Here is a 19,035-nt window from a genome sequence, read left to right as displayed (position 1 = left end):
TTGGGGAAGGCGTAGAGCCTGTAGTTTTTGAACTCCCTCCCCTGCACCGTTAGGGTAACTATGCAGAAGCCTTTGATCTGTACGGAGTGGGATCCTGCAGCTAGGGAAATCTTTTGTGCGCTGGGATGGGTGGTCAAAGAACAGCGTCTTACCGTGTCGGGGATGATAAAGCTCTCCGTGCTCCCGGAGTCGACTAGGCATGGTGTCTCGTGCCCGTTTATCAGCACCGTTGTCGTCGTCGTCTGGAGTGTCCGGGGCCGAGCTTGGTCCAGCGTTATTGAAGCGAGACGTGGTTGTAATAGTTGAGCGTCTTCTTCGAACCCCGTGGAGCCGTCGACACTGGGGTCCGTTGTTGCCGTCCAAGATGGCGTGGGGGGTGAACAAAATGGCTGCCCCCATGCATCGCACATGGCTGGGAAGTCACAAGTTGTCGGCGGGGGTGGACAAAATGGCCGCCCCCATGCGTCGTACAGGTCTGGGGTGGTCCAAGATGGCGGCGCACTTCCTCCCCTCGTGGTGGTCGGGACCCAAATTGGTAGCGCCGGCGGGTCATACGTGGGGCGCGGGGCGGGGGGGTTTGGGGGGCGTTCGAGCCGCGCAGAACTCCCTCTTCTCCGGGGAGAGCGGTGGTCGGGACCCAAAGTGGTAGCGCCGGCGGGTCATACATGGGGCGCGGGGAGGGGGGTTGGGGAGCGTAAGCGGCGTGCAGGGCTCCCTGTTCTCCCGGGACCGCGGTGGTCGGGACCCAGAGCGGCTGCGCCTGCGGCTCGTACATGGGGCGCAGGGGGGGTTGGGGAGCGTAAGCGGCGTGCAGGGCTCCCTGTTCTCCCGGGACAGCGGTGACCTCGCGGGACCAGCACACAACCGCGAAATGGCCCTTTTTCCCGCAGCTCTTGCAGATCGCTGCGCGGGCCGGGCAGCGCTGCTGGGGGTGTTTCGCCTGGCCGCAGAAATAGCAGCGGGCGCCCCCGGTACGACTTGGTGTTTGGACCGCGCAAGCCTGTGGGGTGTCCGGGGGGGGGGGTGGGTTTGTCGCGACGGGTACGTACGGAGCCCAATGGGCTGCCGCGCGGTCGGGGCCGTAGGCGCGGGTATTTCGCGCGGCCACGTCTAGGGAGGCTGCTAGGGCCCGTGCCTCTGAGAGTCCTAGCGACTCTCTTTCTAGAAGTCTTTGGCGGATTTGGGAGGAGTTCATACCTGCGACAAAAGCATCGCGCATTAACATGTCCGTGTGTTCATTTACGTTCACCAACGGGCAGCTGCAGGCTCGTCCCAAAATTAATAGCGCGGCGTAGAATTCATCTATCGATTCTCCGTGACTTTGCCGTCTCGTTGCGAGTTGATAGCGAGCGTAGATCTGGTTTACTGGGCGGACATAGAGACTTTTTAGTGCTGCGAACGCCGTCTGGAAATCCTCTGCGTCTTCGATGAAAGAGAAAATCTCCGTGCTTAACCTCGAGTGCAGGGCCTGTAGTTTTTGGTCTTCTGTGACCCGGCCGGTGGCCGTTCTGAGGTAGGCCTCAAAACACGTCTGCCAGTGCTTGAAAGCTGCTGCCGCGTTCACTGCGTGGGGGCTGATCCTCAGGCATTCTGGGATGATCCTGAGCTCCATAGTCCTTTTTAGTCACGCTTAATAAATTGTAGCGCACAAAGACTCCGAGAGATGAATAGAGTGAAGTCGATGAGGCTTTATTAAGCGTGACTGTTTCCCCCGCAGTTCGGTAGTAGACTGCCTGCGGGGGAGGACTCCAGGTACTTATACTCTGCCTTCAGGGCGGAGCTAGAGGTCAATGTCCAACCAGGACCCGGGATCTGTCAGCCAATGACATCATGGCTTCAACTCCCACATGACCCCTAATGCATACTACCACATAGGGGAACTACAACAATTATTTATTTTGTCTAGCGCAAAAATAAAATCTGTAACGTGGCAAAACCATGGCTCACATGGAAATTAGAGATAGTATTAGATCTAAGGAAGAGGCATACAAACTGGCCAGAAAAAAACAGCTGATCTAAGCATTGGGAGCAGTTTAGAATTCAGCAAAGGAGGTCAAAGGGATTGATTAAGAAGGGGAAAATAGAGTATGAGAGTAAACTTGCCGGGAACATAAAAATTGTTTATACAGGTTTCCATTGGTATGCGAAGAGAAAACGATTGGTGAAGGCAGTTGGAAACAGGAATTTAAAAAAAATAAATTTAGAGTACCCAATTCATTTTTTCCAATTAAGGGGCAATTTAGCGTGGCCATTCCACCTAGCCTGCACATCTTTGGGTTGTGGGGAGAAACCCACGCAAACACAGGGAGATTGTGCAACTCCACACCAACAGTGACCCAGAGCCGGGATCGAACCCGGGACCTCAGCGGCGTGAGACAGCAGTGCTAACCACTGCGCCATCGTGCTGCCTTGGAAACAGGAATTTATGATGGAGAACAAAGAAATGGCTGACCAACTAAATACATACTTTGGTTCTGTCTTCACAAAGTAGGACACAAACAACCTATCAAAAATGTTGGGGAATACAGGCTTTGGTGGGAGGGAGGAACTGAAGGAAATCCGTATCATTAAGGTAATGGAGTTGGGGAAATTGATGGTATTTAAGGCTGATAAATCCCTGGATATTGATAATCTACATGCCCGAATGCTTAAGGAAGTGGCTCTAGAAATAGTAGATGTTTTAGTGGCCATCTTCCAAGAATCTATAGACTCTGGAACAGTTCCTACAGATTGGAAGGTAGCTAATGTAACCCCACTATTTAAAAAGAGAGACAGAGAGAACGCAGGAAATTATAGACCAGTCAGCCTGACGTTGGATGGGGGGGGATAATGCTTGAGATTTAATAGCAGTGCACTTTGGAAAACAATGGCAGGATCAGACAGAGTCGATATGGATTTACGAAAGGGAAATCATTCTTGACAATCTACTGGAATTCTTTGAGGATGTGACTAGTAGAGTTAACAATGGGGAGCCAGTGGATCTGGTTTATTCGGACTTTCAACAAAATCCCATATAAGAGGCTCGCATGTAAATTAAAACACATGGGATTAGAGGTCGTGTATTGAGATAGATAGAAAACTGGTTGGCAGACAGAAAACTCTGGGCGGAATTCTCTGAGCCTCCGCCCCAAAATCGCGATCGGTGCGGGGCACAAAATGGCCGTTGACGCCGAAAACCGGCCTGACGCAGCTCCCGCAATTCTCTGGTCCCCGGAGAATCGCCGCAAATCACGCACACGCGGTCTACGCGGAACGGGTAGGGTGCAATTCACAAAGGCCCCCGTGGCGATTCTCCGAGGACAACTGGCCGTGTTCCCAGCAGCGCGGTTCTAACTACAGTTTTCCTGTCGGGAACAGCCTGAGGCGGCTGCGGAGTCAGTCCACGGCCGCCCTGGTGGGGGGCGGGGGGGGGGGGGGGGCGGGGGGATGCTTTACCGGGTTGGGGGGGGGGCTTCACGGACAGCCGGACTAGCAGTTGGGAGCCACAATCTGCGGGCGCGCGCGATCTCGGGGGCTGGGCCTATGTTTTCGACACCGCCCGCGGTGTGAGTCCGCCATGTTGCGCGGGGTGGCCACCGGACGTGCAGGGCCCCGTATCAGCAGGCAGAACTGCGAGGAGTACTCCAGGGCCCTGCTAGGCCCCTGCAAATTGGAGAATCATTCTGGACTTCCTTCAGAAAAGCCCAGAGTGAAACGCCCGCGTTTTCACGCTGGAGTGGAGACATGGCCCCATTATTGGAGAATCCCACCGAAAGAGTAGGAATGAAAGGGTCTATTTCCAAATGGCAGGCAGTGATTAGTGCGGTGCTTCAGGGATTAGCTGCTAGAACACCTGCTATCACATTTTAATGGTTCAGATGACAAAACTAAATGTAATATCTCCAAATTTGCAGATGACACAAAGCTGGGTGGGAGGGTGAGCGGTGATGGGGATGCAGAGATGCTTCATTGTGATTTGGTCAAGCTGAGTCTGCAAATGCATGGCTGAAACAGTATAATGTGGATAAATGTGAGGTTATCCACTTTGGTAGCAAAAACAGGAAGGCAGATTATTATCTGAATGGCAATAGATTGAGAGAGTGGTGCCCTTTTACATTAGCCACTGAAAGTAAGCATGTAGGTACAGCAGGGTATGGGTGCCCCCCAGGACTCCCATCTCCCCCCAGGTACCCTCTGTCCCCAGCCGACCCATCAACGGGATGGGCGTGCTCCAGCGCAACTAGTACCATATTGTTGGCTGGGATGAGTGTGTGTGGAATGGAGTGCTAATATGCGGCAGCAGCTTGTCAGCCTCTAAAATTGTCAATCCTGATCCCGGCGAATCCAACACCATTTTACATTGGAATCAATCGTGGACCCGGTGCTAGCCTCTCACTGGTCGGTGAATTGGCCCAGGTGCGGCACCATTTTGCTGTCGTAGAACTCCATGAATCGTGCCCCGGTGTTTATGCTTAAGTCTCAAGAATGAAGAATCCATCCATGTAGGTTTTGAAGAAGGAATTAGATGGAGCCCTTGGGGCTCAAGGGATCAAGGATATGGCGGGGGGGGGGGGGGAACAGAGTGGGAACAGGTTACTGAGCTGGATGATCAGCCATGATCATAATGAACGGCAGAGCAGGTCCTACTCCTGTGCCTATTTTCAATGTTTCAGTTAGTATCTCTGCTTGACCTCCTTCCACCAGGGAGGCAGAATACATTCTTGTGCACCTTCACATGGTCCACGAGGATGCATACGGGGCATCATTGAATTTCCGAGCTTGGTCGGGGATAATGACATTGCAGACATCTCTCTGTTTTTGGTCTGGCATTGTGGATGTCCAGGTGGCTTTTAAATATGGCCCCCAGATATGATGGTAGGACATGTGCTATCAAGACTGCCCCACCATGGAAGACGGTCCGAAAGCCCTGGATGTATCGGGAATTACGTTGGGTCGGAAGATCATACGTGCTTACCCGTTTTCCTCTACAGCAGGAATCACTCCCTGTCCCTGCCCCTGTCATGGAACCTTTTTTTCCTGGTTGTGAGAATTCCACGCACTGTTTCAATAGCAGATCCATTAAACTGACCACTTTCTGACACAGATCTCTGTCTCTGTGTCACTTGTGCACTGTGTGGTAGTATGTATTAGGGGTCATGTGGGACTGTGAAGCCGTGATGCTATTGGCTGACAGATCCCAGGTCCTGGTTGGCTGTTGACTCCTAGCTCCACCCTGAAGGCGGAGTATAAGAACCCGAGCTTCTCCCCGCTGCTCCATTCTGTTGCTGAACTGCTGGGGACAAGTCTCGCTTAATAAAGCTTCATCGACTTCATCTCTACTCGTCTCTCTCGTAAGTCATTGTGCGCTACAATTTATTAAGCGAGCTTAAAGGACTATGGAGCTCCGGATCGCCCCGGAATGCCTGCGGATCAGCCCCCACGCAGTGAACTCGGCAGCAGTCTTTAAACACTGGCAAGCTTGTTTTGAAGGCTACCTCCGAACGGCCCCCGGCCGGATCACAGAAGACCAGAAACTGCAGGTCCTGCATTCGAGGGTAAGCCCGGAAATTTACCCTCTCATAGAAGACGCAGAGGATTTCCCGACGGCGCTCGCAGCACTGAAGAGCATCTACGTTCGCCCCGTGAACCAGGTCTACGCACGCTACCAACTCGCAACGAGACGGCAAAGCCCCGGAGAATCGTTAGAAGAATTCTACGCCGCGCTGCTAATTTTGGGACGGGGCTGCAGCTGCCCGCCGGTGAACGCGATTGAACACACGGACATGCTAATTCGTGATGCGTTTGTGGCAGGTATGAACTCTCCCCAAATCCGCCAAAGACTTTTAGAAAAAGAGTCGCTAGGACTCTCAGAGGAACGGGCCATCGCAGCTTCCCTAGATGTGGCCTCGCAAAACGCCCGCGCCTACGGCCCGACCGCGCGGCAGCCCCTTGGGCTCCGTCGCGACAACCCCCCCCCCCTCCTCACTCACAGGCTTGCGCGGTTAAAGCGCCAGATCATCCCGGGGGGGCCTGCTGCTATTTCTGCGGGCAAGCGAAACACCCCCGGCAGCGCTGCCCGGCCCGCGCAGCTGTTTGCAAAAGCTGTGGCAAGAAGGGCCATTATGCGGCTGTGTGCCGGTCCCGGGGGGTCGCCACAATCCCCGGAGAAGAACAAGCCCAGCGCATCCCAAACGCTCCCCAACCCCCCCCAGCGCCCCATGTGCGACCCGCGGGCGCTTCCATTTTGGGTCCCGGCCACCACGAGGGGAGGATGGGCGCCGCCATCTTGTGACCCCCCAGCCACGTGCGATCCATGGGGGCGGCCATTTTGTCCACCCCCGACCACGTGCGATCCATGGGGGCGGCCATTTTGTCCACCCCGGCCACGTGCGATTCATGGATGCCGCCATCTTGGATGACAACGAAGGACCCCAGCATCGACGGCTCCACGGGGTCCGAAGAAGACGCCGAGACAGTACGACCATGACTGGCCTCGGTGACGCTGGATCAATCACGGCCCCGAACGCTCCAGACGACGACAACAACGGTGCTGATCAACGGACATGAGACACCATGCCTGATCGACTCCGGGAGCACCGAAAGTTTCATTCACCCCGACACGGTAAGACGCTGTTTTCTGACCATCCATCCAAGTACGCAAAAGATTTCCCTAGCTGCAGGATCCCACTCCATAGAGATCAAAGGGTTCTGCATCGCGAACCTAACGGTGCAAGGGAGGGAGTTTAAATACTACAGGCTCTACGTCCTTCCCCAACTCTGCGCGCCCACATTACTGGGATTAGATTTCCAGTGTAGCCTGCAGAGCCTAACATTTCAATTTGGCGGCCCAATACCCCCACTCACTATCTGCGACCTCGCAACTCTCAAGGTTGAACCGCCGTCCTTGTTTGCAAACCGCACCCCGGATTGCAAACCCGTCGCCACTAGGAGCAGAAGGTACAGCGCCCAGGACCGGATATTTATTCGGTCTGAAGTCCAGCGGTTGCTGAAGGAAGGCATAATCCAGGCCAGCAATAGTCCCTGGAGAGCATAGGTGGTAGTAGTAAAGACCGGGGAAAAGCAAAGGATGGTCATAGACTATAGTCAGACCATCAACAGATACACACAGCTAGATGCGTACCCTCTCACCCGCATATCCGACATGGTAAATCGGATTGCCCAGTATAAGGTTTTCTCCACCGTGGACCTCAAGTCCGCATACAACCAGCTGCCCATCCGCGCAAGTGACCGCAAGTACACAGCCTTCGAGGCAGACGGGCGTCTATACCACTTCCTAAGGGTCCCATTTGATGTCATGAACGGGGTCTCGGTCTTCCAACGGGAGATGGACTGAATGGCTGACCAGCACGGGTTGCAGGCTACGTTCCCATATCTCGACAACGTGACCATCTGCGGCCACGATCAGCAGGACCACGACGCCAACCTCCAAAAATTCCTCCAGACCGCTAACGCTTTGAACCTCACATACAACGAGGAAAAGTGCGTTTTTAGCACAAATCGGCTGGCCATCCTGGGATACGTAGTGCGCAATGGGATAATAGGCCCCGACCCCGAACACATGCGCCCCCTCATGGAATTTCCCCTCCCCCACTGCTCCAAAGCCCTGAAACGTTGCCTGGGGTTCTTTTCATATTACGCCCAGTGGGTCCCCCAGTACGCAGACAAGGCCCGCCCGCTAATACAGACCACTATCTTCCCCCTGTCGACAGAGGCTCGCCAGGCCTTCAGCCGCATCAAAGCGGATATCGCAAAGGCCACGATGCGCGCCATCGACGAGTCCCTCCCCTTCCAGGTCGAGAGCGACGCCTCCGACGTAGCTCTGGCGGCCACCCTTAACCAAGCGGGCAGACCCGTGGCCTTTTTCTCCCGAACCCTCCACGCCTCAGAAATCCGCCACTCCTCAGTGGAAAAGGAAGCCCAAGCCATAGTGGAAGCTGTGCGACATTGGAGGCATTACCTGGCCGGCAGGAGATTCACTCTCCTCACCGACCAACGGTCGGTAGCCTTCATGTTCGATAATGCACAGCGGGGCAAAATTAAAAATGACAAGATCTTAAGGTGGAGGATCGAGCTCTCCACCTTCAACTACGAGATCTTGTACCGTCCCGGAAAGCTGAACGAGCCGTCCGATGCCCTATCCCGCGGCACATGTGCCAACGCACAAATAGACCGTCTCCAAGCCCTCCACGACGACCTCTGCCGCCCGGGTGTCACTCGGTTCTACCATTTTATAAAGTCCCGCAACCTCCCCTACTCTGTGGAGGAGGTCCGTACAGTCACCAGGAACTGCCACATCTGTGCGGAGTGCAAACCGCACTTTTTCAGGCCGGATAGAGCGCACCTGATCAAGGCTTCCCGCCCCTTTGAACGCCTCAGTCTGGATTTCAAAGGGCCCCTCCCCTCCACCGATCGCAACACATACTTCCTGAATGTGGTGGACGAGTACTCCCGTTTCCCCTTCGCCATCCCCTGCCCCGACATGACAGCGGCCACAGTCATTAAAGCCCTTAGCACCATATTCACACTGTTCGGTTGCCCTGCATATATCCATAGCGACAGGGGGTCCTCCTTCATGAGTGACGAGCTGCGCCAGTTCCTGCTCAGCAAGGGTATAGCCTCGAGCAGGATGACCAGCTACAACCCCCGGGGGAACGGGCAAGTAGAGAGGGAGAACGGCACGGTCGGGAAGACCGTCCTACTGGCCCTACGGTCCAGGGATCTCCCAGTTTCCCGGTGGCAGGAGGTCCTCCCGGACGCTCTCCACACCATCCGGTCGCTGCTGTGTACCACCACTAACCAAACGCCTCATGAGCGCCTCCTTGTCTTCCCCAGGAAGTCCTCCTCCGGAACGTCGCTGCCGACCTGGCTGGCGGCCCCAGGACCCATCTTGCTCCGGAAACATGTGCGGGCGCACAAGTCGGACCCGTTGGTCGAGAGGATTCACCGCCTCCACGCGAACCCGCAGTACGCCTACGTGGCGTACCCCGACGGCCGACAGGACACGGTCTCCCTGCGAGACCTGGCGCCCGCCGGCAACACACACACCCCCCCGACACCGATCATCCCCTCCCTGCCACCGGCGCACCCCGCAACCGCCCCCTTCCCGGGAGGATCGGTCCTCCTCCCGTGTCCGCCCAGGAGTGAAACAGGAACAAACACCGAAATGCTCCCGGAGACGACAACGCCGGAACAAGCACCTGCACCACCACCGGGGCTGAGGCGATCGACGAGGAAGACCAGACCGCCCGCTCGACTCGTGGCATCAGCATGACACCAAGAATGTTGTTGGACTGTCACAAAAAAATGTTTTTCTCTTAGTAAAACTGTAATGACACGCCCAAAACTTTCCTCCCAGGACCAGACTTGTAAACCCCTACCACCATGCGAACCACCACCCCGCCGGGTTCATTTTTAACAAGGGGTGAATGTGGTAGTATGTATTAGGGGTCATGTGGGACTGTGAAGCCGTGATGCTATTGGCTGACAGATCCCGGGTCCTGGTTGGCTGTTGACTCCTAGCTCCGCCCTGAAGGTGGAGTATAAGAACCCGAGCTTCTCCCCGCCGCTCCATTCTGCTGCTGAACTGCTGGGAACAAGTCTCGCTTAATAAAGCCTCATCGACTTCATCTCTACTCGTCTCTCTCGTAAGTCATTGTGTGCTACACACTGTGACTTGGCAAAAGTAAGGTTTTCCTAAATGAAAAACAGAAAATGCTGGATAAACTCAGCAGGCCTGACAGCATCTGTGGAGAGAACGTTTTGAGTCGAGATGACTTTTTAATCCTATTTCTCTTTCCTGAAATGCTGTCAGACTTGCTGAGATCTTCCAGCATTTTCAGCATCTGCAGTATTTTGGTTGTATTTTAGTCAGGCCTTTCTACTTTGATTTTGAATACCCAAATCACTGAACGTCTAACTCCTTTTTAACCCATCTCTTTTGTTTCAGGGGTTGTAGATACATATATACATTTCACTTAAAAATGACGCCTTGTTCCTAACAGAATGATAATGTAGGCCTGGAGCAACTCATCAGTGTGTGGCCCCAGTAAGGTGGTCTTGAACTAAAATGCAAAGTAAGATCACTTAAATATCTTTTGGATTCTCCCGACAGCAGTGTGATGTGCAGATAATGTGGCTTGTTTGTTGGGTTTAGATTCTTAGTGCTAATGGCCATAAATGACTGTGTAAATCTATGTTTCCCAAACTTTTCCAGCCATGGAACCCTTCTCGCCTTCCATGAGTGCTGATGGAACCGCTAAGAAATATGCTTATTATGTTGGAAGATTAAACTACAAAAAAATTAATCGTTTTTGTGCAAGAGGTACAAATATACAAAAATAAATTTATCAAAGTCTTTTCTAATTCTCTCTCCCACAAACACACTCACTCATACTTTCACATCTCCCTCTCTCCCAAACACAATACACACTCACACGTCTCTCTCCATTCCTCCAAGTCCACCGCCACTCCTGTCCCAGCGTCCCCTCCCTTGAGTCAGCCTCCCCTCCTGTCCCCAGTCGTCTTCCTCTCCTGCCGCATGGCTGCAGCTTACCTCACTCTGCCATCCGGTCGCCTTCACTCTCGCTCTTGCCTGCGACTTTCAACACTGCCTTTGCTGCTGTTTCCAGTTCGTCCAGTTAGAGGTCGGCTTCTTAGTGCATTGGCTGCTGATAAACTGACTTGTGTGCCTATCAGTAGCCAAGGGAGTGTGAAAACCACCTTTGATTTGACAAACTGGCAGGACAGAGTTTCTCAAATTTACAATGGCGATACCTACTGTGGAACCCCTGGATGAGATCAACTGAACTCCAGAGTTCCGCAAACCCAGTTTGGGAAATGCTAGTCCAAATGGTTAATGTGTTTTGGGACGTGTGAAAGAATTGTTCTTTGAGGTCCAGCATTGATAGAGAGGGTCAGCTGTTTGCTTTTGATATATATTTTGAGCTGATAGGGGAAAATTACTACAATGGGTTACCCTTCACACCACATTATCAATGGCAGTAAGAAACTGGATTGGGACTTAGGTGCACTAGCCACATTGATGGGAAGCCACTAATTTGAATATTCCTGAACATTGAGCACAATTTGTGCACATGCTTCCCAACATGCTACATGCAGGTCTGCTGCATTTTGAAAACCACAAATGCTCTACAGGTCCAAGAAGAATAAAATATGCTTTCTTTATTGACCCTTCGGTGTTCGTCAATAAGATGCAAAGCTACATGGTACGTCAAGAATTACTTTGTTATCTGTACTTACGTAAATTTGAATCTTGGTTACACTATGTTCTACATGATTACTCTAACAGAGAATATGCTGCAGCTCTGAATGAATAGTCAAATTACTTATTTGGTGTAATGTACTTGGAGGATCGTATTGGAGTTTTACTGTTTAAATATCACCATCATTTTCATGTCTTTTATTACCATTGGTAGTAGCTGCCATTATGCCTGTTGAATTCTTGAATGAGCCTGCAATGTCGAACGATAGATTACTATGTGTTATCTGCTCCAGGAGTTACAAATGTGTCCACTGAACGCATCTGTGGCTTGTGGAGAGAAGATAAACAATATTCTCAATGTAGTTTAGCATTCCTGTATATTACAGAGTAGGGGAATGGAAGGCTTTGCATTTATATAGTGCAATTATAGAATCATAGAATTTACAGTGTAGAAGGAGGCCATTTGGTCCATGAGTCTGTTCCTTGGAAAGAGCAGCCTACTTAAACCTGCGTCTCTACCCTATCCCTGTATTCAAGCAACAGCTTGACATGGACCTACTGACAGAACCATACCTTGCAGACAATGCAAAATGAGATCAACTTTGAACAGATCTACCAACTCAAGACTGGGCATCCAGCAGCAGTGAAATTGTACTCAACTACAATCTGTAAACTTGTGGCCTGGCATATTGATCACTTTACCATTGCTACCAAGCCAGGTTCAATGAAGAGTGCAGGAGGGATTGTCAGCAGCTCCTGCCAGACATCAAAACGGGGTGCCAACCTGGTGAAGTTACAATACAGGACGACTTGCATGCAAAATAACCGAAACAGCAAATGATATACACAGCTAAGAGATCCCACAGCCAATCGATCAGATCGACGCTCTGCTGTCCTGCCACATGCAGTCCAAGAAGCATTGCCGCCCCTCCCCCCAACAAGCATCGGGGCGGCCAGCCCCAACAAGCATCAGGGAACCACCCCCAACAAGCATCAGGCATCCCCTGCCAACGAGCATAGGGGCACTCCCCACCAAGCATTGGGGGACCAACCCACCAACAAACATCGGGGCACGCCCCCCCCCAACAAGCATGGGGTACCCCCCAACAAGTTTTAAGACACCCCCCCTAAAAAGCATTGGGGTACCCCCTCCACCCCCCCCCCCCCCACAACATGAATTGGGGCACCATCCGTCCCAACAAGCATCGGGGTGCCATATCCCCCCAACAAGCCTCGGGGCACCTCCCCTCCAACAAGTATTGGGGCACCACCCCCTCCCAAAAAGCATTGGGGCACCCCCCCCAAGTATCTGGGCATCCCCCTCCCAACAAACATTGGGGTATACCCATGCCGACAAGCATGGGAGCACCCCCTCCCAACAATCATCGAAGCACCTCCCGTCCAGCAAGCATTGGGGTACCTCACCTCCACAACAAAAATTGTGGCACCTCCCACCAAAAAGCATCACGGCACCCCTCCCCAACAAGCCTTGAGTGCCCCCTCAACAAGCATCGGGGTGGCTCCCCCACCCACAAAAAGCATTGGGCCCCACAACTCCAACAGCTGTGCAAAAGCTATTGTAAACCTCGCCGATGTGAGAGGGTAAACAAATGACGAGGAAGCCATTAAATTAATTTAAATGAATATCTGAGAACGAGATCTCGCGGGCGAGATTCTTGTTCCCGCGGCCAACGACGGGTGAAAATCGCACTTCTCCTTATTGTTTCTTTCCTGGGCCCATCACCATTCTCTTTGGATTTTTAATCCTTCTGTCATTCACCCTCTCTCATCTTCCATCCTATCAAAGACCTTCCGTTATCTTTGTCCCAGCCACCCCTTTCTCAAAAATTCTAAATGAGATGTCATCGACCCAAAATGACCAATCTTGTTTCTCTCCACAGAGATGCTGCCAGACTTGCTGTGTATTTCCAGCATTGTCTGTTTTTATTTGTGACATAATTGGGCATTGTTGCATTGATATGCCATTGAATTACAAAACTATGCTCGTAGAGTCACTTTTCAAAGCATGTGAAATTCTTGCTGTCGTTTTTTTTTTGATTCTGTTCTTGTTACAGCTTTGTGTAGCTTTAACTTTGAATGCTGTTGTGTGGCACGGTGGTGCAGTGGTTAGCACTGTTGCCTCATGGCACCGAGGACCGGGGTTCGATCCCGGCTCCAGGTCACTGCCTGTGTGTTTACATAATCTCCCCGTGTTTGTGTAGGTCTCACTCTCACAACCCAAAGATGTGCAGGATAGGTGGATTGGCCATGTTACATTGCCCCTTAATTGGAAAGAAAAAGAATTGGGCACTCTAAATTTCAGGAAAAAAATCTTTGAATGTTGTTTTGATGGCCAGTTGCATTTTTAAAGCACTCTGGCTTTTGTGTGTCTTCAATCTTCCAATTCTAGCAGCCAATATGCCCATCCAGATGTTGAGCTCACCAACCTACACTTTTAAATCAATAAAAATCCATTTAAATTAAGGAAAAGCATGTTATAAATTCTCTCTCTTTTGTGATGAAGTTCATCTTCTGACTGTGCACCAACATTTCTGTTGATGCACCAGAGCACTAAAGATACAAGTTGAATTTTAACCACAAGGTAATGGGTATTCAATGCTGACGTACTGACTGCAATAAGCAAAGTGATTTATGATACTGATTAGCTAGTCAGTGCTCGATGTAATCAAATTCCCAAGGCTGGTGATCAATTCAAGTACCCACTTGAGAAAGAGTTTCTGGTAGGAACATTAAGAACAGAAAGAGGCCATTCAGTCCCTTTAACTGGTGTATAATTTGTCAAATAAAAAAAAATGTTGGTGCAGCATCAATAATTTCCACTAGATGTCACTACCATTTACGTTGAATGGAAAGAAACATATGTTGCACCATTTAGAATCTCAGGATGTCCTCCAGTAATATTTGCAAAGCACAGTAAAGATAGATTGGAGCAGAAAGGTATGAATGAAAACATTTTCTCATGACTTAAATCTCGCATTTATTCCCGAAAATGAGACTCAAAGTTTCATTTTCCCTCTTATGGATCCCTTTGCCAAACCAGAAGAGTTATCTTGATTGTCAGGTTGATAATTGAGTTGACCATCCGTCCTTTAGAGAACCAAAAGATTTTCATCCCACTGAAATCAATTGAATGAAAACCAGGCGGAGGCCAGTGTGTGCCAGATTGGTGCCCGGGAGTGAAGTCAAAAATTCATCATTGCATTTAGCTGAGCGAATGGTTGAATATTTTGATATGACCTCCTACCAGGCCTCTTGTCAATGTTTCTTCACAGTTGCGGCATTTTATGAAATAGAGCTGGATGATATGCCTCTGATTTTGCAAGCTTCAGGATAAGGAAGTAGTGCTGGGCCCTGCATTCAAAAGTTCCTGATATCTTTAAGTGTGAGAACAATAGTTCAACCCTGGGGATACATTACCATTATTGTTTGTTTTACATGAGTAACAGCATCCTGCTGGGAAATGGTTAACCATTTTACTCAACTTGAGAGAGTTGCGGCGCGAATCATGCCGATCATTAATTTTAAATGATGGAGTGTTTTGTACCTTTTGTGAAGCTAATTCTATTCCTTGTTTTTCCTTTCAGGTTCCCATCCTCCAACATGTGCATCATTTTGTGATGGAGAGCTGGCAAGTGACTTTCGCATCAATCTCAGTCAGTACTAATCTTTATGGGGTGCACACGATTGAACCATCCTGTTAGTATTTTATTCTTTCTCCCATTTTCCTCTTCTGTCTCGTTTTGCCATGAGTCTTATTGAGCTTATCAAGGTTATAGCTGAACTTCTCTATTACCCTGTTCCTCAGGAAAATCTTCACTGAATTTGAATCTCACAGCTGTAATTAAGAATTTATTTTGAGATAAAGTTAATATTTATTCAGCAGGACATAAGGTTAATAGTTTATTTTTACTCTACAGAACAATAAATATCATGACAGTTGAAACAATGCTCTGTATATATTAATATCTTCAGAAATGATTTAGATGAATATTTGGCTAAGGATTAGATGAAAAGTTATAAGGATGAGTACTGTTAGCGAGATGATTGTATGCAATATGACGGGGCTGGATTCTCCGTCGGCGGGATCCTCCGTTTCGCCGGCAGCGCACTCACACCCGCGGGATTTCCCACGGCATGGGGGTGTCCACAATGGGAAACGAGCTGCTGGAACACAGAATCCTGCTGCCGGCAGGGGCGTGCCACGCCAGAAAACCGGTGTGGTGGGACGGAGAATCCCGCCTGACGGTTCCTCAACTGCTGGAAACATTGAAGTTCCATACCGTGATGAATAACCAGCCAAGTGTGCTTTTGTGAATTTGGAAGTTTGCCTTGTTCGATGTTAAATTGCTAAGGGTTGCATAAATCTGAATAATAGGTCAATTAATCTAAGCAAAATTAATTATTAGTCCACAATCAATGCCTGCTTGTATCTCAGCTAACCAGCTCTACTGCTTGCCACATCACAACTTATATTTGCATATTGCCCATGACTTCCTAAAATCCTTCACAGTAGTTTGTATGCGAAAGAACAAAGTAGCAGTAAAACATTGAGAAAAAGCGCACAAATCCTTGAGCCGCTTTGAAAGGTACGAAACAAAATACCAAGGCAAGGGCGGATGCAAAGAAACTTGGGAGGGCGAGTTTCAAAAGGTAGCACAGAGGAGGAGGGATGTGTAACTGCCGAAGTTGGGGGATCTGTGAGGACTGGAACATGGCCACGAGTAGTGTGGGATGACCAAAGAGGAATTTGTAAATGATAGGAAGAGTTTAGAATTTTACTTCCTTGGGAGCCAACAACCAATGTAGATCTCTGAGCAAGGGGTGATGAGTGAATGTCTTGATAGCTCTATGAAGTGACATTTCTGTAAAACAAAATGGATGCTGCTTATGGGATTGTAGAAGTGTACTATAGTTCTCTGCGTCTATGCATACAGAATATATTTTTTACTGTTGCACCTACATCCTCTCATGATTATTTGTTCTAACTGACAGCCTGAATTCAAAAAAGTTAATGGTTTCAAACAGGGTATCGGATAAATATTGCAATGTCCCTGACTTATGAATTTGGTCAAATCAAATATATTACAACTGTGTGCTGCTTTCTGTGTGCACGATAAGGTATGTACATTACCATAGTTCAAAGTGGTATGAAAGGATGAATGGGGCAGAATTTGCCATCCAGCAACAGAATATTTTGCAGGAAGAATCAGAGCCTTTCCTCCGAAATATGAAGAACTTCTTTTGAAGAATAATTGACTTATTACAGCCTGTTACTCATTTTGATCTCTGAAATTATTTTTAATATCTCCCAATGCAAAATGAGTATGAGAGCGCAGCATGAGGCTTTGGGGTTGATGATATGGTTGCTGGGGCCGGTGATGTTGAAGTACATTAGGCATTGGTTCTTGTGTCAGTGGTTGTGAAGAGCTGAAGCCTGCGTGCTACCTAAAGCACCTCATGCACTCCACTTGCAAGGGCAAGCACCAAATGTGCTGGGATCTTTCGCATTAACAATGTGCCAATCATTTTGAAGGCTATTTTAAAAAACAGTTTTAAAAACAATTTTTCCAATTAAGAGGCAATTTAGCATGGCCAGTCCTCTTACCCTGCACATCTTTAGGTTAGGGTCTGTCCACGCAGACACAGGGAGAATGTGCAAACTCCACATGGACAGTGACCCGGGGCTGGGATCGAAACCAGGTGCTTGGCACGTGATTAAGGCTACTTTTAATACTAATGATGGCCAGATGATCTGAGCACTCCTGTTAATGATGGATACTAAAGAGAAAGCTGAGCTTAAAAGTAGCATTTATTTCCCCTTTGGTGACAATAACTGTGTCCTATAAAACCCCAAAACTACCTCTTATTCCACAGTTGAAGCTCAAAAGATAGGGTGCAATCTTACAGCACCATCGCGGCAGGGGAGGGGCTGGAAAATTAGGCGAGCCATTCAAAAGTCTGTTGATTTTTGTGGGACTGGAAGATCCTGCCAGCAGGCCTGGGTGTGAAATTCCCCCCATGGCTTCTTTTGAACTCTGTATTCATTCACTCCAAAATATTCTTTCTTCTTTAAGTTCACTCGGTGTCTCCGATACAATTAGTGCCCAAAATCCTGCTTCAACTAGCAGTGGTACAGGACCAAGGAGCAAAATATCAATATTGTGATGAGCCTCCTGAAGGCATTGCGGCAAGGTTTGCTTATTTGGATACTTGGGGCAGCTCAAATCACATTATTGACTCCTGTGAGCTGGTGCAGTAAGGAAGGGCAAAGTTGAGCTTAAAGTCCTGGACGGGATTCTGTGATCCTGAGGCTAAGTGTTGACGCTGTCGGAAATACCGTTGCGTTTCCCGACAGCGTCAGCATGGCCTCAGGATCAGCAAATCTGGCCCCGACAGGGGGCCAGCACGGCACTGGAGCGACCCACGCTTCTCCAGCTGCTCATCCCGGCGCCAACTAGGCGCCGCGAGGTCCGTGCATACGTAGTGGTACCGGTGCCAACGCGCGCATGCGCAGTGGCTCCCTTCTCCACGCTGGCCCCGATGCAACATGGCGCAGGGCTACAGGGGTTGGTGCGGATGAAAGGAGGCCCCCAGCACGAGAGGACAGCCTGCCGATCGGTGGGCCACGATCGCGGGCCAGGCCACAATGGAGGCCCCCCCGGGGTCAGACAACTCCCCCCCCCCCCCAAACAGGCCGCCCCCGGACCCTTCCACGCCAAGGTCCCGCCGGCTGAGAGTCGGTTAGAACGGCGCCGCCGGGACTCCGGATTTTTGCTACGGTCGCTTGGCCCATCCCGGGGCGAGAATCGGCGGGCTGGGGGGCGCATAGAACGGCCCCCGACCGGCGGTGCGCCTACCACACTGGCACCAATGGCGCGTATTCTCCGCTCTGCAGAGAATCGCGGCCGCCATCGGGGCGTTGTGCCATGATTCGCGCCGGTCGCGGGGATTCTCCGACTTGGCCCCGGGCTGAGAGAATCCCGCCCAGGCCCTGTATCTGTAAAAGGAGACAACTTTCAGATTGAAGACTGCAGGGTCTGCTTCTTAGAATTGTTGCTGAATCATTAAGGGAAACATCAGGTCCATATGAATGGAAATTGTTACATTTGTAAATTTAGACATTCTGTAACTTGCTTGAGAAGTTATTGTTGGAATGGGACAGGGAAGCTGACCTAATGTACAGTTTTCCTTTTGGTATTCACCCATGAACTGTTCTTACATTCTATAGACCACATGTGACCGTCCCAAGGCATTGAAAATGGGACATACAAACTGAATGCAAATATATAAAAACAGTATGCAAGTAATGCCATAAATATTAATTTCCAGTTGAGGAGGAAAGGTTAACATGCTGAGAGAAGCAAAATTTGACTACCTTCCAGCAGCTTAATTTTCATTTTACAACTATTGGAATAATTCAATAGGGAAGCAAGTGACCACACAGTGGTAATTGTTCAGGTGTTTTAACCTTGGCTTGTGGTCATTGAATGGGAACTCTGTTTCGCAGGATAATACTGTGACCGTTGCTCCCTGCTACATCAATATGGCTGGCACAACAGGAATAACCAGAGTTAGAATTATGATGGTTATCTTTTGCATTGTTGTCCACTGAACATGTGCTTGACTCTTAAATGATTTCAGGGATGAGCAAAAATTGCTGGCTCAGTGAACAACACCCACATCCCATGAACAAATAAAAAAACAAGTGGTTAATTGGAAATCCAGATGCGAATAATTGCATGTTTGATCAGTAAATAAAAATGAGTAATCAACAGCATTGTTGGATATGTGAC

The 19,035-nt window shown here is 49.9% G+C and overlaps 1 protein-coding gene across 3 annotated transcripts in view; it reads left to right on the top strand.

Annotated features, from left to right (window-relative positions):
- Positions 1-19,035, top strand: part of LOC140418106 (disks large-associated protein 2-like) — a 1,176,606-nt gene that overhangs the window by 316,249 nt on the left and 841,322 nt on the right. For all 3 annotated transcript variants that reach the window (XM_072501530.1, XM_072501537.1, XM_072501527.1), the window contains exon 2: positions 14,827-14,938. The gene's annotated coding sequence lies outside the window, so the exon portion shown is untranslated. The remainder of the gene's footprint in view (positions 1-14,826; positions 14,939-19,035) is intronic.

This window comes from Scyliorhinus torazame, chromosome 1 (assembly GCF_047496885.1).
Source record: "Scyliorhinus torazame isolate Kashiwa2021f chromosome 1, sScyTor2.1, whole genome shotgun sequence".
Taxonomy (NCBI): domain Eukaryota; kingdom Metazoa; phylum Chordata; class Chondrichthyes; order Carcharhiniformes; family Scyliorhinidae; genus Scyliorhinus; species Scyliorhinus torazame.
Note: the sequence above shows the minus strand (reverse complement) of the source record. Positions and strands in the feature narration are given on the sequence as shown.